This window comes from Pan troglodytes, chromosome 4 (genome assembly GCF_028858775.2).
Source record: "Pan troglodytes isolate AG18354 chromosome 4, NHGRI_mPanTro3-v2.0_pri, whole genome shotgun sequence".
NCBI lineage: Eukaryota > Metazoa > Chordata > Mammalia > Primates > Hominidae > Pan > Pan troglodytes.
Window position 1 is genome coordinate 141,287,355 of NC_072402.2, and position 27,974 is coordinate 141,315,328.

Sequence of the window (27,974 nt, forward strand, 5' to 3'; positions counted from 1 at the left end):
ATAATAGCACCTTCTCTATTGATTTTAATCCATTACTGTAAACATTGAATATTATTGACATTATAAAGAACAGCGCCCTTGCAAGATTTATTTTATGAGCAAAAAAAATTTAAGATTTGCCTCTTTCTCTTAAAGTATAGCAAGATTGAAGAAATAACCAGTGCTATGTATTGCAGAGGCAGACAGAATCACTATTCTTCAGGGGCTCATCAGTTACAGTTAGTCTCTCTTGCATATTGCTTGCCAGGAACAAGGGGGTACACAAAAAATCGCAAATTGATATGTGTAGAAGATGTTGACAGTGATCCATTGTTACCATAGGGTATAATGCACTCTGTGTTTTGATGCAGTGGTAGGAGTCAACGATTCTCAGTTTTACTAGAGAAGATGTGAGCAATTGCTTTTTTATCCAGAACTTAACCTTTGTGAGTCCTGGGTTTCTAATCTGACACAGAGCTAATTATCCTTCGTTCTTCAAAAGGGTTTTGTGAGGATTAAATGAAATATATATAAACTACTTGTGGCCATTCTTGGCACATAGCAAACACTAAATAAACATTAAATATTCTCATTGTTGTTAATAACAGTTAAATAGTTAGGTTTTCAAGCATTTTAGTTTAATCTCACTGTTATTCTCTTTTGAAGCAGCAGCTCTGAGACTTCCAGTTTATATCCCACAGAGTCCGGGGCCCAGCACAAGTCCTCAAATGCTGGATGATGACATTTGCACCACCACTGTCATCAGCATTATTATTACCACTGTGTCTGTTACCGTCAACATCATCGTCACCACTAGAGCTACTGTTTACTGAGTACCATCATGTCCCAGTTCCTGTGTTGCTTCCATATTTGTTCTGTTCATCTTCTCACAGCAACCCTATGAATTTAGGAATTATTTCCTCCTTTCCGCACTTTACAAATGAGGACGATGAGGCTCTCAGGAATTAAACACCCAGCTCAAGGCCACCACTAAAGAACATCAGAGACAGAATTCAGACCCAGACCCGTCTGACCACAAAGGCTGAGCTATTTTCCTTACATCACGCTCCAGATCCATTTGGGAAATGGAGGTGGTGGGAGTTACAGATTACGCAACTGGTCTTGGATAGCTTGGCGTTCTGAGGTGCGTGTCCCTTTGCATTTTGGTACACTGCTATCATTTTGTCTCTTTCAGATGGCTGATAGCAGTTTATTTATAACTGAGAACTGACAGTTTGTTTATCCAAATAGCTCTTTGAAAGGTTCCAATTATGGTTCCGCCACATCTCTGAAGGCTAGTGGTGGAAAGGCAAAGTGATGCTATCTGTGCTGCCAGCTTAGGTACAAAACACAAGAAAATGCCATTCTTTGAGAGGAGGCCCTGATTGGGGCAGAGACGGCCATGTCCCGAGAGAGATCAGCACCAAACAGACCTCCAGAATGGATGCTGAATACCTTCCAGTTCATGTCTTTAGTTGTAATTAATTCTCCTAGGCAGGTCCATGTGTCACAGATATAACTAGGAAGTCCTCTGTTTTGTGTGACTTCCAGAAGGTGGTTTCTTCCTAGCCTTGATTTACAACCTCAGCTATGTGGATATAGCTTCCCTTCTCACTCTGCCTACCATCAAAGCGAGATAGTTAATCCCCAGTGGCCTTTTAGTCCTCAGTCCTCCGTGATGGAGCAGCTCCTGTGAGCAAGACCCTATACTTAGCACCAGAGAGACACTAAAGAGAGATTCAGAAACTTCAACATGTTGGAGGAAGAAATGAGATCAAATTTGTAAATTTGTAAACTTGATATCTGGGTGCCCATTGTTCCAGCGTGATTCTGTACTTTTGAGTGCCTCTGCATGGAAGTGAAAGAACTTACTCAGCAGAGGCAGCGTAGCATAGAGAGAAGCTTGTCAGACATCTTCTGTCACAAACTTGCTATGTAAGCTTGGGTTCACTGCTTCATCTTGAGTCAGATTTTCTGGATTCACTTCCCAGCCTTGCCACATATTGGCTGTGTGACTTGAGCAGGCTGGTTAATTCCTCTGTTTTTCAATTTTATTATCTGTAAAATGGGGATAACTTTCTCACATAACTGTTATGAGAATTAAAAAAGATAACGTATGTAAAGTGCACTATGTTCCTGGCATATAGTGCCAAGTGTTAGCTGTAAAAATAATAATAAAAAAGAATAAATGTTACTAATATTATTAGTGTGTTTCAGGGCTCAGTGCTAATCTTGCTCTTTTATAGCTGTGCTCACTCTGTGATGATCTCATCCTCTTATGACTTTAAATACCATCTCCAAATTTGTAGCTCAAGCATCAACTCCTCTCCTGAGCTTCACACACGCACATGCACCTCCATATGTATCTATGTATGTATATGTATTTATATATTTTTTGCATAGACATTTAATGGACCTCTAAAGCTCTACAAGTCTCTAAGTTAAATCCTGTTTATCCCCCTACTCCACCAAACCTCCTCCTCTCCCAAGCTCAGTAATGTCAGCTGCATCTCTCCTAATATTCAGGTCAACAAGCTTGGGGTCACCCTTGACTCCTCTGTCTCACTGCCCTCTAGCTCCTCCATTGGCAGATCTTGTCAGTTCTATGTTCACACATATCCAGAATCTGATGCCTTCTCACTATGCCACCACTTCCATGCTGGCCCCAGCCATTGTCCTCCCTCTCCAGGATGACTCCAACAGCCTCCTCCCTGGTCTCCCTTCTTTTCCCCTGGCCTCCCTTCAGTCTATTCTTGCACAGTGGCCAGACTGATCTTGTTAAAATATACATCAGATCATGTCATTGCTCTGCTCAGTACCCTGCAATGGCTTCCTATCACCCTGAAAATGAAATGCAGTGTTCCGCTAAGCCTGCAAGGCTCTTCCTGCCTGACCCACAGCTTGCCTGCTGCTTTCATCTCCTATCATCCCAACCCTCTCTCATTGAGCTCAGCACCAAGCATGCTCCCCTTGGGGCCCTTCGCTTCCTGGCCCTTCAGGCTGGAATGTTCTTGCCCTGGAAGTTCACATGGCCTGTCCCTTATCTCCTTCAGGTCCCTGTTCAAATGTGCCAACCAGAGCAGTCTTTCATGTCTACCATACAAAGGATAAATTCCATCTCTTGCCCTCCTCTACTGTCTTATTTTGCCTTATTTTTTTAATAGCACACATTCCCTTCTTACCTAGCATATGTTTTTTGTTGTTGATGTTTATTGCCTCTCTAGAACATAAGCTCCATGAGAGCAGAATATTATTTTGTTCACTGTTGCATTCTCATCATCAGAACAGTGCCTAGTACTTAGTAGGCAATCAAGCAAATATTGTCTTGTTATGAATGAAAGGAAGGAAGGAAGAAGACTCATCATGAGCCTACTTTTTCCTATCTCGAAAGTACAGTGGCTGAGTTAGAGGCTTTGTAAAAGGTTCCTTCCAGCTTAAAAACTTTATGACTCTGTGAGGTCCGCTGAATTCTCATGCATTGGATTCAGCTCATATCTCTTAGCAAGGCCAGTTCACTCAGAAGGCAAGAGTGCTTCTTCACAATAAATTAAGCCATTTACCACCCCCCGCCAACACCAAAAATCTCATGAACAGAATTAGATTGTCTAAAAAGATCATCTTCAGCAAATTTCAGACCTGTTCACTCTTAACCCCAGCATTGGTTATTTTTCATGCGCCCACTGCAAGCATCCATTCCCTGGGCCATCCACCCCCACTGCCTTTCTCTGTGCCTCAGGAGGCTGATCTGTGGACTGCTTTCCCTGGGCTCCTTCACCTGCCAACTTTGCTGGCTGGGTTTGGCCAATGGAAGCAGGAAATTCAGAGGAGGAAGAGAGGGGCCAGAGTGTTTTGTCCCTACTCCCTCTCTGTCTTTCCACTGCCATCTGGCCATGAGCTGCGAGCCTAGCTCCAGCCAGGCAGCCCTCGCTTCTCAGCTCCAGCTCCCACAGGGCTCCCACAACACTCTTTCCTCCCCTTTCTTGTTAGCTTAAGGGGTGGAAATATCTTCTGGCCGTTGCTGGCCCCTGAAGCTTCAATATTCCTCATTGGCTTCATTTACCCTATTGATAATTCCTTCATTAAAGTCTCTTCAGTTAGACTCCATGCATGGAATTCTGTTTTCTGCCTACCAGGATATTTACAGTATATTAATTAAGTAGAGAGTGAGTCTATTTCCTTTGTACTTTAAAAGGTGTATAAGGGTTGGGTGTGGTGGCTCACACCTATAATCCCAGAACTTTGGGAAGCTGAAGTGGGAAAATTGCTTGAACCTGGGAGTTTGAGACCAGCCTGAGCAATGTAATGAGGCCTCATCTCTACAAAAAATTTTAAAAATTAGCCTGGCATGGTGGTGTGTGCCTGTTGTCCCAGCTACTTCAGAGGCTGAGGCTGGAGGATCACTTGAGCCCAGGAGTTTGAGGCTGCAGTGAGCTATGATTGTGCCACTGCACTCCAGCCTGGGCAACAGTGAGAACTTGTCTCAACAAAACAAAACAAAAACAAAAACAAAAACCACACGCTATGGAAAAACAGACATAAAATATGAAATATGTAGGGCTTTCTGAGTAAACACTTAAGACTATGTGTGTTGGCTATACATTTGTTTAGAGCTGGACTTAGAGATCTTTCACAATCTGGGGAGAAATCAGTAAGTCTTTTTCACTTGGTTCAATTCCCAGACCCATGAAACAAGGACTTCTTGGGGAAACTCATGGGTTGACACACAGTGGAAGTTCCGCTGATACATACTTTAGATTGGGGGTAGAAAAATCTGGCTGAGTATTATTTAATTTGAATATTCTCACTGCCCAAAGGAAATGCTGTACTCATCCTCTGTATGGTACAGGTATGAAAAAATCCCTCTGCATGCCTTTCTTGGAAGAAGAGTTTCAAATTCTTTTTCTTTTTTCAGAATAGTTCTGCACATTCTTGAAGAAACAAGCCTTAAATCCAGAGAGCTGGGTGACAGGGCAGTGGCAGAGTGCCAGGAAACATATTATAATGTGTGCTAACCCTGTTTAAGAAAACAGATCATTTTAAACTTAAGCAGGTTACATAAAAAATGAAGTGAAGTATGACCAAGGGGCCCTTGCAGAGAGACTGTAAAATGAGACTTTAATACAAGCCAAAAAAAGAAAAAAAAAGAAAAAGGAAAAGTAAAGGAAATAATATAAATACGTGGGGAGGGACAAAAGAGTTAAAGGAAAAGCCATGTTAGTAATAAAGTAAACTATTGTATTCCTTTACCTCTGTACTTTTGTTAGGGATAGAAACATATCATTGAAAAAAATATATATATTTAAAAATAAAAATTTTCAGCTAATTTGGGCTATCCAGCCATCACCACAATAAAGAATGAGCTAGACTTCCCCATATTGTGAAGGGCACTAAATTCACAAATGTGAAGTTGCGGATAGGAAAGGTTTTATAAACTGCAAGGTAGCAATGATTTGTGTGTGTTTATTTCACCTTTGTAGGATACTGAACATGTGCATTCTTCAAAGTATGAAGGATTTGAGTTCACTAAATAGTAAGCCCTCTCATTCCTACTGGAGAGAGGAGAAAGGAGAGCAGAGGCTCAAAACTGGGATGAATGCCTGATGAAGGGAGAGTTGCTCTCCCAGCCAGATCCTTTGATTTGCCAGCTGCTGAGGCACCAATCAGAGCTCTTAGCTGAAGCTCACAGGAGATCTGTGACTTAAGACCTGGCTGGGACATGCATACTTTCAATGGGGCCCTAAAAGAAGCCTGTATTCTGAGATGAACTCCTTATCTCCCTCTAGTTCCATAAGCAGGGCCATTTGAGAATCTTTCTGAATCTTCTGAATCTACTGTAGCTCACTAGGTCCCTTCTTTGAAAGATGGCCCCTATGCCTAGGACACTGTGCTAAGGGGTTTCCTCTCCCAGCAGTCTGGTAGTCCTTCTTTTACCAGCAAACAAAAGCCACGTGACATATTATGTTTATTCTTTATTTTCTCTTATGAGTTAATATAATTCATCATGTTTCTCTTTTTGGCTCTGTGGACAGAAATCTTAGCAAATGTGGTAACATTCTTTGTGCGTGTGTGTGTGTGTGTGTTTCAACAGCAAAATTTTTTCTTCAATGCAAAGCCTACACAGGAGTTTGATATATAAAAGAATTAACAGGCCAGGCGCGGTGGCTCACGCCTGTTATTCCAGCACTTTGGGAGGCTGAGGCGGGCGGATCACGAGGTCAGGAGCTCGAGACCAGTCTGGCCAATATGGTGAAACCTGGTCTCTGCTAAAAATACAAAAAATTAGCTGGGCATGGTAGACCCGAGATTGCGCCACTGCACTCCAGCCTGGGCAACAGAGCAAGACTCTGTCTCAAAAAAAAAAAAAAAAAAAAAAAAAAAGAAAAGAAAAAAAAATCTAACAAGGTGCTATTATGAGTGGCACAGAAACAGAAAAGTCTATAAGTTTGGCCCCTTCTTACTGTCCGTCTTCCTTGGTGGGCTCTAAGTCACCTCTAAGAATCCTCTTAAGGCAGGGAGGAGTTCTCAAACAAACAAGACCCAGAAATCACACACCACAAAAGAAAAGATCGATACGTGTACTACGTTAAATCAGTTGCTATATTTTTTAAAAATGGCACCCTAAGTGAAATTAAATAAATAAGCAATCAACTGGGAGAAGATATTTGCAACTATTGTAACAACAAAGAAATTTGTTTATGGATTATATAATGAATTGCAAATGAACCAGAAAAGACAAAACTTCCAATTTAAAAAAATGGAGAAAAGATATAAACAATTTCCAATAGTGGGAAAGTGACCAGTAAAGATATGAAAAAATGGTCAACCTAACTAGTAATTAGGAAAGTATAATTAAATGAACAATTTTGGACATATCAGACAGGGAAATGTTTTAAAAGTCTGACCATACCTATGTGAGGATGTGGGGAAACTGACATGCTCCTGATGGGTTTGTGAACTGGTCAACATGTTGGTTCCCATTTACAACACCCCACTTTCTGAAAGCCTTTCTGCAGGAATATGTGAGGTATATAAACAATAGAAAGCTACTTGGTAGCCCTTCATGTTCCTCATCATCAGCATATACCCATTTTATTATCTCACAGTGCTGTAGACCAGAAGTCCAGGAGGCTGGGCTGCTTTCTCTGCTCTGAGGTGCACAGGTCAAAATCAAGATGTAGGCTGTATTAGTCTGTTCTCATGCTGCTAATAAAGATATACCTGAGACTGGGTAATTTATAAAGAAAAAGAGGTTTAATGGACTCACAGTTCCACCTGCCTGGGGAGGCCTCACCATCATGGCGGAAAGTAAAGACATGTCTTACATGGCCACAGGCAGGAGAGAATGAGAGCCAAGCAAAAGGGGGAACCCCTTATAAAACCATCAGATCTTGTGAGACTTATTCACTACCATGAGAAGAGTATGGGGGAAATGGCCCCCATGATTCAATTATCTCCTACCAGGTGCCTCCCAAAACACGTGGGAATTATGGGAGCTACAATTCAAGATGAGATTTGGGTGCACAGCCAAACCTCAACATATCTAGATGAACTCTTATTTTTTTCCCTCCCCTCATTCCCATCCCTATGAAACCTGTTATACCTTTACCTTAGCCATACCTTCAGTCTCCCCAAGGTCTAGGGCGAATCTACTTTCAGGATCATTCAGGTTGCTGGCAGAGTTCAGTTGCATGTGTATATGAGGCTTTGGTCTTGTTTTCTTGCTAGTTTTCTGGTCAGGGTTGTTCTTCACTTTCTGGGGCTTCCCGTATTCCTTGGCTCATTGCCCCTTTATTTCCAAAGCCAGCAACAGTAGGCCGAGTCCCTCTCATGCTTCGTGTCTTTCCTGCCTCTTCTGACTGACTCTTCTGCCTCTTCTGCCTGCGAGGGCTTAGGTGATTACACTGGGCTCAATCCGATAATCCAGGATCATCTTCCCATCTCAAGGACTGTGACTTCAATCACATCTGCAAAGACTCCTTTTGACATGTCAAGTAACATATTCATAGATTCCAGGAATAGGATGTAGACATCCTTTGGGTGCTGTTACTTTCCCTACCATGCCTCTTATTCAACTATTTTGGGAATAATAACAACACAACAAAAATGATTAAGATAATAAGGCCAGTGTCATAGGTGACAAAATGGAGGTCTAGTCAATCCTGGTTCCAAGATAAAAAATCAGGCAGCCTGACTCCAGAACCCACACTCTTAACGACGATACCACTGCAAAAATGCCTGGCCTAGAAATTCTAGATTTGTAGAGATGACAGATTACTGTGTGGTTCTGATTCCCATTATCCCTTGTGAATTTTCCTGCAGTGCTCTAATATGGGAATGATGTTATGGGGAGTCTAGAGAGATAGGGTTTGAAAGTTCTTTCCAGTTGAAGAGTAAATATGGATCTTTTTATTCACATATTAGTGACATAGTCATGCCTCTTTTGTATATGGATCTTATGATCTATACATATGAATTCCATGGCAGTGGCATGGATCTTATTATAGTGACAAAGTCATGTGTCTTATGTATGTCACATATACATGTATTATGGGATGTAGGTAGAATCAAACATAAAAGTAATCATCATAGAAAATACTCACGGTTTATAAAGTGAAAACAGTTTATTATAGCACAGAAATAAGTTAGTATTTATTGAGCACCTAGGAATTACCAGGCACCGCATTAGGCGCCTGGGGTATAAAGTGAATAAAACAGACCAAAAGAAAAAAAAAAAAACCCACAAGGGCTTACATTCTAGAGGCTGCTGGGAGACTGACAATAAGCAACACGTATTATGAATTAGTAATTATATAATAAGTTAGAAAGTGGTAAATGCTTTGGAAAAAATAGAACAGGATAAAGAAGATCACCAGTGGTGGAGGGAGGGCAGATTTCAGTTTTAAGTGGGGTTCTCAGGTAGGATTCATTGAGAAGCTGACATTTAAGCGAAGATTTGCAGCAGGTAAGGGTTGTCATGCAGATACCTGGGGAATATTCCAGGCAAGGGGAATATTCCAGCCAAAGGCAATAATCCAGGCCAAAGGATATCCAGTGCAAAGGCCTCAAGGTAGGAACATGCCTGGTCTGCTTGAGGGGGAGCAGGAAGGTCAGGGTGGCTGCAGGGTAATGAAAGAGGGGAACACAGAAGGAGAGGAGTCAGAGAGTAATGAGAGTCAAATTATGGGGACCTTGGCTTTTACCCTGAGTGAGTCATTGGAGTTCCATGATCTGCTCATGTTTTATGTAGATTGGCGTGGCTGTTGTGTTGAGAACAGGCTACAGGGGCAAGAGTGGAAGCAGGTTGGCCTGTAATCCTGGTGAGGTCTGCATCAGGTAGTAATTACTGGAGAGGCTGGACTCTGGCTCTGTTTTCAAGATATGGATATGCTGATAGATTGGTTAGAGTCTTGAGCAAAAGAGAAGTTTCGAGTTCCATTCGCTGAGATGGCAAGGACTAAGGTAAAGGTATAACAGGTTTCATAGGGATGGGAATGAGGGGAGGGAAAAAAATAAGAGTTCATCTGGATATACTGAGTTTTAAAACATTTATTAGACATTCAAGTGGAGGTGTTAGGTTTGCCATTGGTTATGAGTCTGGGGTCCAGGAGAGAGGTCTGGGCTGGAGATAGAATCCTTGCAGTTGTCAACATAGGATTAAATTCATGAGATGAATGAGGTCACCAGTGGAGTAAAATGAAGACTGATGGAGCTGCTGGGGCACTCCAGCTTTGCAGGGGAGAAGAGGAGGAACAGCAAAGGAGACTGGGAGGAGAGTGGGGGAGGGAGGAGGAAAACCAAGAGGGAATGCTGTCCTACGAATCGACGTCAAAGTGAGAAGTGACCATTGAGTTTAGTAATCTGGAGGCACAGGTGACCCTTACCAGAGCATTTTTGCTGGGGAGGGGGAGTGGGGGAAATCTGGCTGGACTGGGCTGAAGATATCATGGGAGGGGAGGAATTGGAGTCTCTGAGTGCAGCTGTTAGTATTGTGAAGGAGAGCAGTGAAATGGGGAGTAGCTGTGGAGGATGTGGAGCTTTTTATTATTGTTATTTAATACAGGAGAAATAGCATCATGCTTATTTGCTGATAAGAATGATCCGGGAAAGAGGGGAAAGTTCTGATAATGTAGGAGAAGGAGGCAGAATGCTGAAGTGTTGTCTTTGATTGGCTAAAGGGAATTGGGTCAAGTGCACATAAGAGGAAGAATTGGCTTTAGATCGGAACACGGTATAGGAGTACTGCCCATCAGGGAGGCTGAGGGAAACGAACTCTTAAGTAGCTCTTACATTTCCTGGTCAAAGAAAGGTAATTCTCTCATCCTGTGGTCATTGCAGCAGCTGGAGCTTTCAATATCTGGGAGGCTGGATTCTTTAGTTGACCTCAACGTTGGTTTTGCTAGCACCAAGTTACCCTAAAGCTTTCTGGTTTTTTTTTTTTTTTAATGGCAAATAAGTTCAATCAGCAGGTTGGAATAGCGAAGCTCACTGGACAAAGCAGCTTATTGCCTTACAAACCTGGGGCTGAATTATTAATAATACAGAACAGGTATGCACTTAAAGTCCCACCAGGAAAACAGGGGCTCTAAAGAGAGATGCAGGGAGGGAGAGGAGAGAATAATTCAGTTAATTAAACATATTCAGAAATTTGCCACCTGTAAAGCCAGAGTGAAATTACTTTCATTTCTGTAGGCACATACATTTTGTGTTTTACAGGTAAGCATTGTTTTCAATTACAGAGAGGAGACCACCATCAACTGTCAATGCTTATGGTTTCTAAACATCTTAACCCAGTCCAGTTTAGGTCAGTTTCCTTTGAGTAGAAGAAATCCTGATCCATGACCAGAGATTATACCCGAGACTATACAAACAGATCTCTTGCAAGTGCCTGTCTCAAGGCGGATTGAGAAAGAGCATCTGCAGCTCAGCGTTGACTCCTCATCTCTCAGTGAATAATAAAGGAAATGCATATCCTATAATAGTGGGCCAGAGTCTCACCTCTTCATGTGACAAATGACACGTGCTCAGTCTAAATAAAGCTCTTTACTTTATGAAATACAACGGCACCAAAGCCTTATGCAGCTCTAGGTCTGCCCCACATTTCTCCACAGGCAAATGACATTTAAGTCCATGGATGGGTGCCTTTTCTTGATGTTCACACAGGAAACATATCATTCCCTATTCGACTCTCTTAAGTTACTTCACTTGATCACATGTTCAAGCTTTCGTGGTCTTTTTTTCTAAAAATTATATTATCCAGAAAAGGGGTGGTGATCTTGCCTTTCCCTTATTCCAGACTTTAAGGAGATGAAAACCAGGTTTAGGAAAGAGGAGGGTAAACATCAGGATATTAACAGAAAGAAGAAGAATAGAGGGGACAGTCAGGTGGTCCGGGAGACTGGAAGTAAATTCAGTTCACGTTCACCACATGCCACAGCAACAAAGATAACACACTTCCTGGTTTGAGTAGCTTATGCCTTAGAGCAGAGGTTCTCCATCTTTTGAGTCATACCTGATACATAATATTTCATATGTTCAACCCACTTGCATTACTGATATGGACACTTCTGGACTGTGGCACTCACTGATTAAATACTCTGCAGATTGTATACAGTTCTGAGCTCAGGAACTACAAATCCTCCTCTTTCCCTATGTTCCCCTGTTGCACATGTTGCGGCTGAATTCCCTGTCTCTATTTCCCACCTTCCCCAATGAGTAGCAGTCATGGGGTAAGGGTGATAGTGATCCATTCCTGGCTCTAGGAGTAGGCGCTGATGAACTTAAGCAAACCAGTTATCCATTCTTTTAGATTCAGGGGAAGGCCTTTGACCTATGATTTCCTGGAGGGAAAACCAGGACTGTGGTTTGACTGTTGGTTGAGGAGAGGTCTGTGGGGAAGAGAAGATCTTTCTCCTAGATGTGGTACAGTGTGGATGTGAAACCTAGAAGTGCTGCTGCCATTTTGCTACCATGTGTGAAGTCAGCATGAGACAAAGTAGCAGAACAAAGAGAATTGCAGATCAAAGGAGCTAGAGCCAAACAAAACTGTACCTAAAGTCCATATAACACACACAAACCTATATTTATTGGTGTATTTTAGTTATAGGAGCTAATAATTCTCTATTATTCTTATTTTAAAAAATAATTTATTTCAATAGGTTTTGGGGAATAGGTGTTTTGGGTTACATGGATAAGTTCTTTAGTGGTGATTTCTGAGATTTTGGTGCACGTGTCACCTGAACCGTGTACACTGTACCCAATGCGTAGTCTTTTATCCCTCAACCCCCTCCCATCCTTCCCCTGCCAAGTCCCCAAAGTTCATTATATCATTCTTATGCCTTTGCATCCTCATAGCTTAGCTCCCATTTATAGGTAAGAACATATGATATTTGGTTTGCCATTCCTGAGTTACTTTACTTAGAATAATGGTCTCCAACTTCATCCAGGTTGCTGAAAATGACATTATTTCATTCCTTTTTATGGCTGAGTAGTATTTCATAGTATATGTATACACCACATTTTCTTTATCCACTCATTGGTTGATGGGCATTTAGGCAGATTCCAAATTTTTGCAGTTGCAAATTTTGCTGCTATAAACATGCATGTTCAAGTATCTTTTTCATATAATGACTTCTTTTCCTTTGGGTAGATACTCAGTAGTGGGATTGCTGGATTGAATGGTAGTTCTACTTTTAGTTCTTTAAGGAATCTCCATACTCTTTTCCATAGTGGTTGTACTAGTTCACATTCCCACCAGCAGTGTAAAACTGTTCCCTTTTTACCACATCCAAGCCAACATCTATTATTTTTTTATTTTTAAATTATGGCCATTCTTGCAGGAGTAAGGTGATATCACATTGGGCTTTTAATTTTCATTTCTCTGATAATTAGTGATATTGAGCATTTTTCATGTTTATTGGCCATTTGTATATCTTATTTGGAGAATTGCCTATTCATGTCCTTTACCCACTTGTCGATGGGATTATTTGTTCCAGTACTTGACAAGTGGGCAAGGGACATTATTGGTATAAAATCTACCAATAAATAAAGATATGTATTTTGCTGATTTGTTCGAGTTCCTTGTAGATTCTGAATATTAGTCCTTTGTCAGATGCACAGTACCTTCTCTTTATTGTTTAATTCAGTTTGAACTGGGTTTTGGGAACTTGCCACCAATAGCACTGATCCATATAAATGACTTTTCAACACTGTGGCTAAGAACCTCTGGGTTAGAGGAAGTTCAAATAAGTTACTGACAAATGAAGTAAATAATAATAATGATAATATTAAAATCAGAAAGTGAGTGACAGCATTTAGAAAGATGTCCTTGGATTAGGTTGGTAGTAGTTTTGGAATGCAGCCAAGGAGACAGAAAACAGCAAAAGCAAACCCCAGGTAAGGAAATACTTATATTTCTTAATTGGTTCTAAAATATATAGAGTTATTCAAGAGGGTTTCCAATCGTAAAGCTATAAATTCAGAAACTGTAACGGTAGAGGTACTGCTAGAATAAGAGGCCCCTGGGAAAGCAAGTTAAGGCAGGTTGGAGTGGGCAGGCAGCTTTCAGGATGTCTGGAAGGTGGTAGGAAGGTTTGGACGAGAAATGCTAAAAGATTGCTGGAGTAACTAATGAAGCTCATGTCTGATGCTGCTGATGTATTACAAAAATCTCAGAAGCCCGGAGTATTGAAGCCAATGGTAAATTCAATAAGTATTTGATCACTGACAGAAAAACAAGTGTTCCAGGCATATAGGCAGCTAGTTTGTGTGAGTGTAGTGTGTTTAAACCAGCATGTTAAAGGGGCCTATAGAGAAGGTAGTCCCTAAGAATCTATCACTTTGTTGATTCAAATAAGACATAGCATCTTTTGCCATGTCTTCAACTACAGTGTTCGTGTCTTTCTTTTAAGATTGTTTTTCCTCCTTCCCTCCCTGTTCACTCTCTTTCTTTTTTTTTTTCCCCTTCCTTTATCTTGTATGTGGATGCTTGCATTTATGTGTAGATCTCCCTCATACTGAGATCACTAATGCTGGTGGCTTTAGATATAGACTGTGCAAGTTCAGCCTGAGTGGTTCTAGACAGTTCCTTGAACTTGACTGCATTCAGGAAATGTTAAATATTTCCTGGAAATTGCCTGAGTCAGTGCAAGACTCAATGATAAAGCATATCCTGCAAGTCCTGAATGCCACATGTAGGCAGAGAAAAGGCAAAGCAATTTTCCAGCTGTTTAAATAATGAGCACAGGAGTCCCTTCAGGGGGTTCCTTTGACTAGAAAAGCAAGTTAAGGCAGGATGGAGTGGGCAGGCAGCCTGCAGGATGTCTGGAAAATTAAGTGGGAAAGAAGACAGTGTGGTGGTATGAAGTCGTTTGAGCTCTAAAAGGACAGGTCCTGGGAAAGACTTAAGGCTGGAAACAAACCAGAAACATCCTTCATTTTCATCTTTCCAAACACAGCTTTGTTAGTATCTAAGACAGTTGAAGAAAAAGAAAAAATTGACGTGACTTTGGAAAATTCAAAGTGTGTCATTTCTGTCTCAAAAGTCCTGTATTTTGTCTTGAAGTTCAGAGACTGGAGATGGGCAGTGTCACCCATATCAGGTATGTGGTTGAGTAATGTCTTAGAAACAAAATATGTTCCTCTTTGGTTCCAGATGCTTGGGTTTCTAGAGTCTGGCAGGACTAGTAATCTTGAATCTGTCTACTTCACACAAAGTTTGTCCAAGTCTCACAGGGTTTGGGACCCTCACAGTTTTGTCAGGAAACCAGCCTACTTTTTTTCCCTACTCCTCTTCCCTCCCTCCCTCTTGCCATTCATTCAAACAGTGGTACAAAGAACACTAACAGGTGTCATACACTGAGGTATATGTTGGGAATAGAGATGAGTAAACATGGTGTCTGCCTGAGGAGCTTATTCCCTAATAAAGGAGTCAAATATGAATAGATAAGTTATAATATGGAAAGATGAGTGTTATGAAGAACCCAGAACTGTGGGAGCCTGAGTCCAGCTGCAGTTCCCTGGCAGGGGAGTGTCAATACCCTTCCAGTTAAGGTGGGGTGGAGGGAGCTCACCAAATGCCTCCAGAGAGCCAGGCGCCAGAGTTTATCAGCTATTAGGAAGTTCTGATACCAAGAAGAATATTTTAGATGGAGAGAAATACTTTCCTGCAGTGGTTTGAAGAGATGGTGTTGCAAAATTTTCACATTTTCTTTTATATACTGTAGTTTAGAGAGGAAATTATCCTTTTCTTCTGGGGGTGGGGGGTAAGTTGGCAGATTTTTCTGTCAAAATTAAAAATAGACATAAAAATACACATCCTTGGACTCTGCAATTCTATTTCTAGGAATATTCCCTCAGATACAGTCAGAAGAATATACAAGGATAAATGTACAAGTAAGTTGATTATAACATTGTTTGTAACAGTAAAAAACTAAATAATATAAATATCTAATTATAGGGGAATGGCTAAATAAGTTATGGTATACTATGGAATGCCATGCAACAGTTTAAAACAATAATATAGAGCTCTATATACTGAAAAGAAAGGGATTGTTAAGGAAAAAAGAATGCTGCAAATAATTGATATAGTCTGATGTCAACTATGATTTAAAAAAATTCTACACACATACATATACATCCATGTATCTATCTATCTATCTATCTATCTATCTATCTATCTATCTATCTATCTGTCTATCTATCTATCTAAATATATGGAAAAAAAGCACTGAGGGATGTGCACTAAGCTGATAAAAGCAGCTATTTCTAGGGAGGGGAATAAGGTTGGGAGTGTGGAATGGGATGGGTAAAAGGGATACTAACTTGTATATGTTGCTATATCACTGGCATTTTTTCTTAATATACATTCATGTATCACTCAGGCTAAACATAAAAACATTTTCAATTCCTATGGCATCTGAAATGCTTCCATGGGCATAAGCTGCATAAAAATGGCCTTTAATGCTTACATGCTGTGGTGGGAACGTAAATTAGTTCAACCATTGAGGAAGACAGTGTGGCAATTCCTCATAAACTAAAGACAGAAATACCATTTGACCCAGCAATCCCATTACTGGATATATAGCTGATATGGTTTGGCTGTGTCCCCACCCAAATCTCATCTTGAATTGCAGTTCTCATAATCCCCATGTGTGGTAGGAGGGATCCAGTGCAAGGTAATTGAATCATGGGGGCAGTTTCCTCCATGCTATTCTCATGATTCTGGTAAGTTCTCAGGAAATCTGATGGTTTTATAAGGGGCTTCCCCCTTCACTCCCCCTCAGCCCTGCAGAAACATGAGTCAATTAAACTTCTTTTCTTTATGAATTACACAGTCTTGGGCAGTTCTTTATAGCAGCATGAGAACGGACTAATACAATACCCAAAGGAATATAAATCATTCTATTATAAAGATGCATGCATGCGTATGTTCACTGTAACATTATTCACAATAGCAAAGACATGGAATCAACTTAAATGCCCATCAATGGTAGACTGGAGAAAAAAATGTGGTACATATACACCATAAAATACTATGCCAGCACAAAAAAGAATGTGATCACGTCCTTTGCAAGAACATGGATTGAGCAGGAAGCCACTATCCTTAGCAAACTAACACAGGATCAGAAAACTAAGCGCTGCATGTTCTCGCTTGTAAGTGGGAGCTAACTGATAAGAACACATGGACACATAGAGGGGAACAACACACGCTTGGGCCTATTGGAGAGTGGAGGGTGGGAGGAGGGAGAGGATCAGGAAAAATAACTAATGCGCACTAGGCTTAATACCTAGGTGATGAAATAACCTGTACAACAAACCCCCATACCACAAGTTTACCTATGCAACAAACCTGCGCATGTACCCTTGAACTTAAAATGAAAGTTAAAAAAATGGCCTTCAACATTCTGAAAGTTCCCCAAAGGGAAAAGACCTCAAACTTGATTTTTCTAAATCATACCTAAGGTTCTAGGAAATGAGTTAGACACACAGCAATGCTCATGCAAATGCGTGACACCTCCAAGCTGAGCTTCTTTGCTCTGTGCAAATGGTACCACAGTGACAATGTGAAAAGAGAAAAGTTTGGTCAATTTAACTAGCTGCTTCAACTACCAAACTGGGTCTCTTCCTCCCCCATACAGCTCATCGACAACATCAGCCAAACCAGTTATACTTGTTGTCATGCAGATAATAAACCCAATTATTAGACTGAAATGTTCCCTTTTCCACCAGTAGCCATCCCTTCTTGTATAGACATAACCAAAAATGTGCACAGTGCTCTCCTGTTATTAAATTGTCGGCTTCTCCTTGTTCAAATAATCTTTGAAGCCATTTCTTGGCAGGAATGAAGGACTTCTCAGCTCAAGAGATAACATCAATCCAGTTTTCAGGAAGGCACACAGGAAAACGGGACTTTGGAGTCTGACAGAGCTAGATCTGAGTCCTGTCTGTCTCTCAAAGGCTCTATGATGGTGAGCTAGTTCCTGGACCTGTCAGGGCTTTACTTTCATTATCTGCAAATGAGAAGAATATTCTCTAATTCAGTTGCTTCCTGTAAAACTTAAATGTGACTTGTGAAGCACCTAGCACAGTGCCAGCCATATAGTTCCTGTATTGTTGTAAACATATTGAAGAAAAACATGTTTTTTGCATTTGATTTAAAAGTAGAATCATCCTGAAATTATCATTTGGTCCAAAGCTTTCCTTTTCATTTGCCTTTATAAATTCAACCAAGGCATCTCTTCTGGCTTGAGAAATGCCTTGGTCTTAGGTTAAAGGGCAGTTTGGTTTTCAGGTGAGCAGGGTTGGCATAGCTTGGGACAACCTCGTGGGACTCTGTTTCCTGCAGTATATCCATGGCTTCAAAATATCTGGTAATACTAAAAGCAAACTTTTTTAATTTAAAAAAAAATTTTTTTTTTGAGATCGAGTCTCGCTCTGTCACCCAGGCTGGAGTGCAGTGGCGTGATCTAAGCTCATTGCAACCTCTGCCTCCTGGGTTCAAGCAATTCTCCTGCCTCAGCCTCTTGAGTATCTGGGACTACAGGCACCTGCAACCATGCCTGGCTAAGTTTTATATTTTTAGTAGAGATGGGGTTTCACCATCTTGGCCAGGCTGGTCTTGAACTCCTGACCTCAGGATCCACCCACCTTGGCCTCCCAAAGTGTTGGGAACAGGCGTGAGCCAATTTTTTCTTTTTATTTTTCAGCTTCATTGAGATAAAATGGACTAATAAAATTACATGTATTTTAGGTATATTACTTGATATTTGTATACATTGTGAAATAATCACTCATACAAGCTAATTTATACATCTGTCCCACAAAGTTACTATCTTCTTTCTGAAAGCAAATTTTTATAAACTGGTAATTCCAGGTGAAATTGGACTTCAGACAATTTACCAAGAAGATACCCAGGCAAGCATTAACTATTTGGTCTGATGATGATGATGATGATGATGATGATGATGATGATGATGTTTATTTCAGACTGGGTCTCACCTGTCACCCAGGCTGGAGTGCAATGGCACCATTTCGGCTCACTGCAACCTCTGCCTCCAGGGTTCAAGCGATTTTCTTGCCTCAGTCCCCCAAGTAGCTGGGATTACAGGTGTGCACGACCATGCCCTGCTAGTTTTTGTATTTTTAGTGGAGACGGGGTCTCCCCATGTTGACCAGGCTGGTCTCAAACTCCTGACCTGAAGTAATCTGCCCGCCTCGGCCTCCCAAAGTGTTGGGATTACAGGCGTGAGCCACTGCGCCCAGCCTGGTCTGATTCTTATGGGCAATTTTACTTCATAGCCCTCTGAATTAGTCTGTTCTCATGTTGCTGATAAAGACACACCTGAGACTGGGTAATTTATAAGGAAAAATAAGTTTTTATTGGACTCACAGTTCCATGTGGGTGGGGAGGCCTCACAATCATGGCAGAAGGTAAAAGGCACATCTTACATAGCGGCAGGAAAGAGAGAAAGCTTGTGCAGGGAAACTCTCCATCATAAAATCATCAGATCTCCTGAGACTTATTCACTATCGTAAGAACAGCCCGGGAAAGACGCTCGGCCATGATTCAGTTATCTCCCACCTTGTCCCTCCCACAACATGTGAGAATTGGAGCTACAATTCAAGATGAGATTTGGGTGGGCACACAGCCAAACCATATCACCCTCCTATTCTCCTGTCATGGCAGTGAGAAGTGGACAGTTCTGCAGGCAGCAGCAAGCCCCACCTACTTCTTGGTCCTCTCTAGAAAAACCAAATAACCAGGGCAGTTATAAAAAGTATATTCAGCCGGGTGCAGTGGCTCATGCCTGTAATCCCAGCACTTTGGGAGGCTGAGGTTGGTGGATCACCTGAGGTCAGGAGCTTGAGATCAGCCTGGCCAACGTGGTGAAACCCTGTCTCTACTAAAAATACAAAAATTAGGGGCATGGTGGTGGGTTCCTGTAATCCCAGCTATTTGGGAGGCTGAGGCAGAAGAATCACTTGAACTCAGGAGGCAGAGGTTGCAGTGAGCTGAGATCGCCTCACTGCATTCCAGCCTGGGAGTGCAGCCAGCGAGACTCTATCTCAAAAATAAATAAATAAATAAATAATAAAATGTATATTCAGCTACTTATCTTCAGTCCACCATGAGGACTTACTTATGTCTGGAAGATGATCAACCTGAGATATGGGGAAACAGTGAACCGCATTAAAAGCCTAACTTAGAACACTGCCTTTATAATTTGGGAAGGTGCGTAATGAAAGAACTGTGAATGTGGCTGTATTCCCAATGAATGGAGCTCCCCATAAATTACAACCCAGTCCCTTGGCCGGGCAACCATCAAGGTGAGCAGAATGCCTCCTGGACGATCCCTTTCACAGAGCTGCTTGGCCAGGCTGGCAAATGAGTGCGTGAACAGAGGAAGGTCACCCAGTATGCTGTGCAGCTGGATTGTAAACTACACTGTTGGACTTCAGAGTCCAAGCTCAGAACCTCTGCGGTAATGGAAAGTCATACAGATTCCATCATCATGTTCCAGCCAGGTGACCTTGGGCAGGTGCACAACTTCTCTGCAGCCTCAGTTCCCTCATCTATAAAAATGGGAATAATAAGAGGTGCTCCCTCAGAAGCAAGTTGTGAGGATTAAATACATCTCGAGTTTATCACACAATGTCTGGCACATAGTAAGTGATCACACATTGTTGTTTATTATTATTATTATGAATCCTGGATTCCTATCATAGCACAAACAGGTAGGCATTATTGCCATTTCACAGTGAGGAAACTGAGGCTCAGGGGTGTTAAGGGGCTTACCCAGATGAGAAAGTGAGTATACAGTTAGGGCTTTCTGGCTTGATGCGATTAGATTAGTTTCTAAATACCAGTGACACAGTTTACCCATCCTCTGCATGGAGGAAGCTGGGTATTAGTGGATGGTGAGGGAAATAGAACTGGAACTATGGGGTGCTCCTTTTAATGTCAACCCAGGAATGAACTCTTTAAGTGCCCCCCACCAGTCAGGCTCCCCACCAGCCCACTGGGCTCCTGTCCCAGCCAGATTCCCTCTCAGAAAGCCGTCTTACAGCCAGGCCAGTAGCCTTCTTCTTCACCCCATTCCCAGTAGCAGCAGGCATGTGGAGAACCCATCTGTCTCCTTCCCACAGTGGGAGAGGGCAACTGAGGGGCCAGGGCTCAACTGCGCAGGCAGCAGCGTTTGAACCTGTGGACCAGCAGAGGTGGGCATGGGCCCTTTGGGTCTGTTGGCTGTGGCAGAAAACTAAATCTGGAGTCCCTCACGTGACAGGAAGCTGCCTATGAATAAGTCTGTGCTCAGTGTGCAGCTGTGTGGACATCCAGGGCATGAGGAAAACAGAAACCTCTGTCAGGCAGTCCAGCAAAAAAAAAAAAAAAAAAAAGAAAAGAAAAGAAAAGAAAAGGTCAGGAACAGGAGCCCCTGCAAGAGATTTTAAAACTTTTTGGTGTATTTCATGCACCATGAGGACACATGCTGCTCTCTGGACTGGGTCTATTCAAGTCCACAGAGCTTTCTAGAATAAATCTTTGTCGTATAGCAACTTCTGTCATTTATTCAACAATATTTACCAAGTGCGTAATTGATGGTAGGCACTTGCTGGATGCTGGGTAGAGCAGCGAACACAGCAGACCGCATCCTTTCCATCAGGGAGCTTATGTTCTAGAAGGGAGAGTGGCAATAAATAAGTACTTAAAAGAACCGTTATATGAATTATTACAGGGATTAGCATAATGAAAGAAAACGCAAAGAATGGAGGAACTCATCTAATTTGGTGGTGGTGGGGCAGTTACAAAAAGCCTTTTGGGATGAAGTGATCTTTAAGTTAAGACTTGAAGTTTACAGGGAAGTTGGCCACCCAAAGAGGAATAGAATGGAGAGAAGATCATTTTCATTCATTTACCCATGCATCATTCATTTATTTATTCAGCAATTACTTATTGCATACCTCCTGTTTTCAGGCACTTTTCTGGAAGGCAAAGAAAATCAGGTGAAAATTGCTATGCTCAGAGTTAAATTCCCAGTTCTTTTGATTATCTATTGCAAGTATTTTAAACTTAGCTTTAGAAAATAAAGGCTAATGTGGGTCATTCTCCTATCTTTCAGCACTAGTCATCCTTTATAGACAGTGGGGTACCAGGGAACGCCCAAGCAGACAACAAGGAAAGGGAGACAACCCAGTGCCTGACTTTTAAAGCGATCCTTTTTTTCTCAGGCCTTGGTGAAGTTATAGGCACCACCTGCCTTGGGAAACAGTGAAACTTTTACTGCAGTTCAACAGTATCACACTTGTTGAAGCATGCAAATTTGAGAAGAATGAGGTTGTAGGGGCAGGCGGATGGAGGGGGTAGTTGAAAATAGTTTTTGTAAAAGGAGAAAAAGAATGGAGCCGGAATGTCTATTCCCTTTAGGGGAGCCAACACACCTGCAGCACCTGATACAAGTGTGAACATATACAATAAACATGGCTCAGTGCTTGGTGGACACAGAACTGTGTGAGCTCTAGAGAACCTTGTGGGATTTACATTGTGACAGTTTGTTAAACGCTGGAGGCTGTAATAGCAGATAAAGAACTGGAGCTATAAAATGATTGTTTCACTTCATCTGTTAGGTTAGGCAACATGTGGAGGTCATTGTTTCAAACAATTGAACAAAATTTCAAAGTTTTGTCTTTGTTCATTAAAGAAAATGTATATGACAAATCAAAGGTGTGTTTTATGGATTGTAGATTTAGGGTGATATTAAGAGACTTTTAATTTGGAGAATTGGTTCTTTGCAAAATAAGAAGGACTGGATATAATACAACCAGCTGGATATGGTGCAGGTGTGCTTGATTCACCTTCAATGGGCGTCAGCAAAGTAGTGGCTAAGACCTTGAACTTGGAGTCAAGATGGGCCACCCTTTATTTGCTGTGAATGTTGGCAAAGCTATGTCTCATTTTCTTCATCCATGAGTTGAGAATAATAATGGTAACTCTTCCATGGTTCTGAGGATTAATTAACACAGGTAATATATGTGGTGCCTAGCACATGGTAAGTACATGTTATTAATATCCATTTCTAAGGCTCCTTGGTGACAGTTTCGACCATCCTAGATATTTTAGTGAAGCTACTGTATGTATATGGATATTTGTCTCTCTGGTTGATTTTTCTAACGTTGGTTAAAAATGTATCCAGAAGAAGAAATAAAAATAACAATCATCCTCCAGTTTTAAAAGCAGATGAGTTCTTGAGAAGAGGGCAAATGAGTCTGTATACGGAGCACAGGCCCAGCCACTTTTACATTTTATTTGTTTATTTTAAAAAAGACCACATTTCGCTTTGTTGCCCAGGCTGGAGTGCAGTGGTGCAATCACAGCTGACTGTAATCTTGAACTCCTGGGATCAAGCAGTCCTCTCACCTTGGCCTCCTGAATTATTGGGATTACAGGCATGAGCCAACATGTCTGGCTGACCCAGCTACTTTAGAGGTCAATAGTGATCTCCCATCTGCTCCCCCACAGGCATAACCAACAATCTCATGCTGAGGACTGATGCTTCTCTCTGCCTTTGCACATTGTAAACATGGTGCATTTGCTGCATTTTCCTATGATCTTCTGATAAACTCAGGCCTTTTATTTACAGACAAACGGTGCGACTTTTACACAGGCATCACAGGAGTAAGCCCAAGATATTTTCTCACATTTGATTCCAGGCATGTGGGGTTTGGTTTCTTGATCAAATATCTGTGTTTGCTCTGTTTACAAGTATCTGATGAGCAAAACCAACAGAGGTGCTCCAGACAGGCTGGCTGTGCTGATCCCTTGGAAAAGAATTAAACAAAACCCAGTCTTTGTGTGAGTACTGTCCTAGCGTGCTGACTGATCTATTTGCTGATTAAATTCTTAACCCATACCTATTTGATGCTTACGTCAGTTTTGCGTCTTTGAACCCTAATTTTGCAGTGCTTTAGTGACCAATTTATTTTTTTCAGTAAACTGCATAAATGACTCATCAGCAGGAAATGTGAATAAATAGTCAACTTAACTGAAAATACAAATAAACATATCTTTCTTTTGTGAGGAGGATTTGCTTAAAGGGGAAAAAAACCTTGGGAGGATGGACTATAGTTCCTAAGAGGGCATAATCTTCTGCTTTTTCTGTGGGATTCTAGCCCCCTTTTCTGGGCAGGGATGGCATGAGCCCAGCTACTAAGGAGATATCTGTCCACATGACATTTATTAGTTTAGAAGTGGTAGCCTCTTCATCAGGAATTTAAGTGATTTTTAAAGAGTTACCTGATGAGTGCATACATGTATGTGTACGTGCATGTGTACGTGTGTGTGTGTGTGTGTGTGTTTTCTGGAATCCCTATAAGTCATCTTTCTGGTCACTCATGTAGCCAGTGCTATGACCTCATATAATTGGAACTCTAATTCTACTGCCTACTAAACAGTCAATAATATTGAGCACTATTAAACATCTCATGAAAGAATAGCATTAGAATTAGTACCCAGATGGCATCATAACCATATGGGCACAATAATGTGGATATAAAGACATTTTCTTGATTACCATATCCACAGGCCCTTTGATTCTGGAATTCTACATGGGATTCCTAATTTCCATGTAAATAGTTTTGTTAGCATGGCAATCACAGGCAGTCATTACAAGAACCTGTCTTGTATCTCTTAACTGAGATGAAAGAGAGGCAAAACGGAGGTGGTGATGAAAGCATTGCATAAAGAGTGACTTTCCATATTTCATGTCTGGATTAAATCCAAGTTTCGAAGTTCAGGAGGCCCCCTGAGCATGCTGGATGCTTTCACTGATGACTCATGAGAGGTGTACATATTTTTCTCCCTTTGTTCAAGCACGGTGACCAACTCCCTCTGCCCTCCCATTCTTATCTCCTTGTAAGTGCCCTAGATGAGTATTTCCCCATCCTTCCCATCCTGTGATATGCCTGGGAACTTGCTGAGACACCACACTAGAAGAAAGGGTGAATCTCCCAGGGACTTTCACTCCATTATGACTTTTTCTATTTTTGTATGGAAAATATGAACCTCTAATGTTCTGATACTGGAAATCCAGAAGCTGGGCAAGTAACAGGTAAAATTCAAGGCAACATAGTATCCAGCCACAATGAAACTGAAAGAATATGGATAGGCTTGTACATGGTTTTGTTTTAAAGTAGTTCTAAATACTAAAGTTACAAATATTTTAAATTTACACATAAATACATAGAATTCTAATGATGGTTACAATCATTTAATAATAATACATCAAAAATTAGCAAAAGAGAAGAATCCAAGACCCTTCCTAAAAACCCTAAATAACTTCAATAAGAGCTAAAATATCAGGATACAATGTCTAAAACACCAGCTACACTCGATTAAGTTTCAGGGAAAAGCCAAAATAGACTCTTGTCTCTCTGACTCTGGGAATTCCAACTCAGGATGACCATGAAGAGATATGGGGACATTTTTAGGAGAGCCGTTTCAGCAGATCTTGTAGGTGATTGGGCAGACACATTAGCAATCTGGTATGAAATTCATCTTGGTTATCAGCCTGGAGTATTTCCACGTATTGATATCCTCTTTACTATCTTTCCAATTTTATTCTATTTAGTATTTATTATATGCATAGTTTTATTCTATTTAATATTTTCTTAATTTTTATTAGATTCAGATCTCTGGTTTTAAGACAATATTATTGTATTACTTCTAATAATGATAGTAGTTAATACTTATTTAGTGTGGACTACCTTCTAGGCACAGTTCAAATTGCCATACAATTATTTTCTCTTTAATCCTCACAATACATTAATGAGATGGGTGTTACTATTATACACATTTTACCGATGTGAAAATGAAGGCGCTTAGAGGTGCTATAACTTGCCCAAGGTCACACAGCTGGTGTGGGGTGGCAGGATTTGATCAAAAGAAGTTTCTTCTCTAGCCAATGGATCAAACACATGCTCGGGGTCCAATCTCTACAGCCTCCCTGCACTCAGTGAGATGCTCACCAGTGGAGGGCAAGAGGCATTCTTATCTCACTGACCAAGTGTGGCTGGCCTCTCTCTGCTCACTGTACTCTGACATTTCTTCTGTAACTCCTTTCACAGTGGTAATTAATGAGGAGTTGGGTGTTTATTGTCTATTTCCTCTACAAAATTATAAGCTTCTTGAGGGCAGGAACTATGCTTATTTGAATCATTGATGAATCCCCCCATTCCTAGCAGTGCCTCATACCTGACAGACATAAAGTACAAATTTTCTGAGTAAACAAATCTTCTTCTATAAAGAGTTATAATATTTGGGTGTCATTAATCTACACCACTAGAAATATTACCCAATGTAATGCCCATGTGACTAGGTAAATTTCTACCCCACCTTAACTCTGCTCATCTTTAGGGAACAGGAAGCCTGACGTCAAAAGCTCCCCCTCGTGACCAAATCGACTGGGACTTGTTGGATCCAAGATGGCAGCTCACTTGACTTCTGAAGAACCTGGAACTTCATTATAATCAAATTTCCGTGCTAAATGACATTCCCGCGAGCACCATGACAGTTGACAATCACCATGACAGTGACAGAAGAAACCATAAAATGACAAAAAGGAAGGCGGCAACTCTGGTTCTGAGTTTTCTGCCCATTTCCAGAAAAGATGTGAATATTCTTCTCTTTGCTTTTAATGCCTGACCCTGTCATTAGAGATATTCTGTATCTGTGACTTCCTGGTTTTCACAAGCTGAGAAGGTGATTTGTGAGCCAATCTCCTGGTTCTCAATTTCATGGCCATTGAATGAAGCTGGTACTGCTTGATGCTCACTTTCTGTTCTGTGTATTGGCTTCCTGGCACTGAAGAGGGAAAGACCTATTTTTGGGGTGGGGGCGGGGGGGACGAGCTTTATCAGTAACAGAAAGTTAGGACAGTCATTCCTTTTCAAGACACCTCTTCATCCTCAAAGATTAACAGCTCTTTCTTAATGTCATAACAATCAAAATTTGGAATTAAGCTCCTTATGGATCACGGGTGAGAGTGAATTTGCTCTTTGAAAGAACAGATGTCACAATATATGAACATATTTTCATTTTATTAAACATGCTAGTACAGTACAGTGGTTAAGACCTCAGAGGCTGGAGCTAGGGGCCCTGGGCTGGAATTCTGACTCTGTCACTTACATATGAGACAGTAGGCATGTTATCAACTCAACATGTCTCAGTTTCCTTGTCTATAAAATGGGGATAATAATAGAACCTAACTTATAAGGGTGTTTGTGAGAATTAAATGTGTTAATATATGTAAAGTTTCTGAAATGGTGCCTAACAAAAAGTAACCATTATATAAATATTAACTACTCATCTTTCTAATGTGTTACTATTTTATGGTATTCTGTTTTCCTACTATTTTTATTTAGCTTGTTTATCATCATTGAACATTATTTTTACTATTTACTATTTTCTTTATTTAGAAAAATTTATTTTTCTAGGGCAGTTGTAGGTTCATAGCAAAATTGAGAGGAAGGTACAGGTATATTTCCCATATACCATTGGGTCCCATACATGCATGGCCTCCTCCATTATCAACACCCCCCACCAAAGTGGTACATTAGTTACAACAGATGAACCTGCATTCACACATCATTATCACCCAGAGTCCGTAGTTTACATCAGAGTTCACTCTTGATGTTGTTCATTCTGTGGGTTTGGACAAATGTATAAAGGCATGTGTGCAACATTATAGTTTCATATAGAGTAGTTTCAATGCCCTAAAAATCCTGTGTGTCCCTGAACACCTAAAGGAGGTCTGGAGTGGAGTGAGGCAATCAATAGGGGGTGGGCTGAGGGAGCACAGCTGCAGAGACCGGCCTTGGAGGGCACCCTGAGGGTCCTGTGCTTCCATGGTACATGCAAAGCCAACCTCTCAAGGGCTACAAGCAGTGACATTCCATAAGCAGGTTTCCATTTTGGAGAGATCACCCTGTCCTCTTTGAGGGACATGGGTTAGAAGATCACCTGGGACTTTAGCAGCCTTGGGAAGGCCCTGAGCCAGCAACCCCTCATACACTTAATTGGATCAATGAAAAAGGTCCAAATTCCTGTTGATGCTAACATCTGATCACCATAGAGCCCTACGACAATTTTAGAATCGGCAGCGATTCTAAATTTTAAATTATTAAATAATTCTAATCCAGTGGTCTCCATTGTGGGGTGACACACCTCAGAAAGTGCATAAAACAATTCGTTTCAGAGTGGAAGAGAAATACTAGAACTTCTATTTTTAAAAATAATAAATACAACTAAATAACAAATTTCATTATTTCCAAATTGAACATTTCCTTTGTATATTTTATAATGTATTATATAATATACATTATCTCATTTATAAACAAACAAATATGGGGTGGTGCTAAAGTGTTTTTTACTGATTGAGTGCCGTTTCCTTCCATGCTGGAAGTCTCCTATCTGTGTCAAAGGCTATCCTGATTCAACCCCTGAA

General features: G+C 41.0%; 1 long non-coding RNA gene across 1 annotated transcript in view; it reads left to right on the plus strand.

Annotated features, from left to right (window-relative positions):
• LOC112209241 (uncharacterized) overlaps positions 1–26,302 on the plus strand; it is a 37,016-nt gene extending 10,714 nt beyond the window's left edge. The window contains exon 2 of the long non-coding RNA XR_002943958.2: positions 25,886–26,302. This is a non-coding gene — a long non-coding RNA (uncharacterized LOC112209241). The remainder of the gene's footprint in view (positions 1–25,885) is intronic.
• The last annotated feature ends 1,672 nt before the right edge of the window (positions 26,303–27,974 follow it).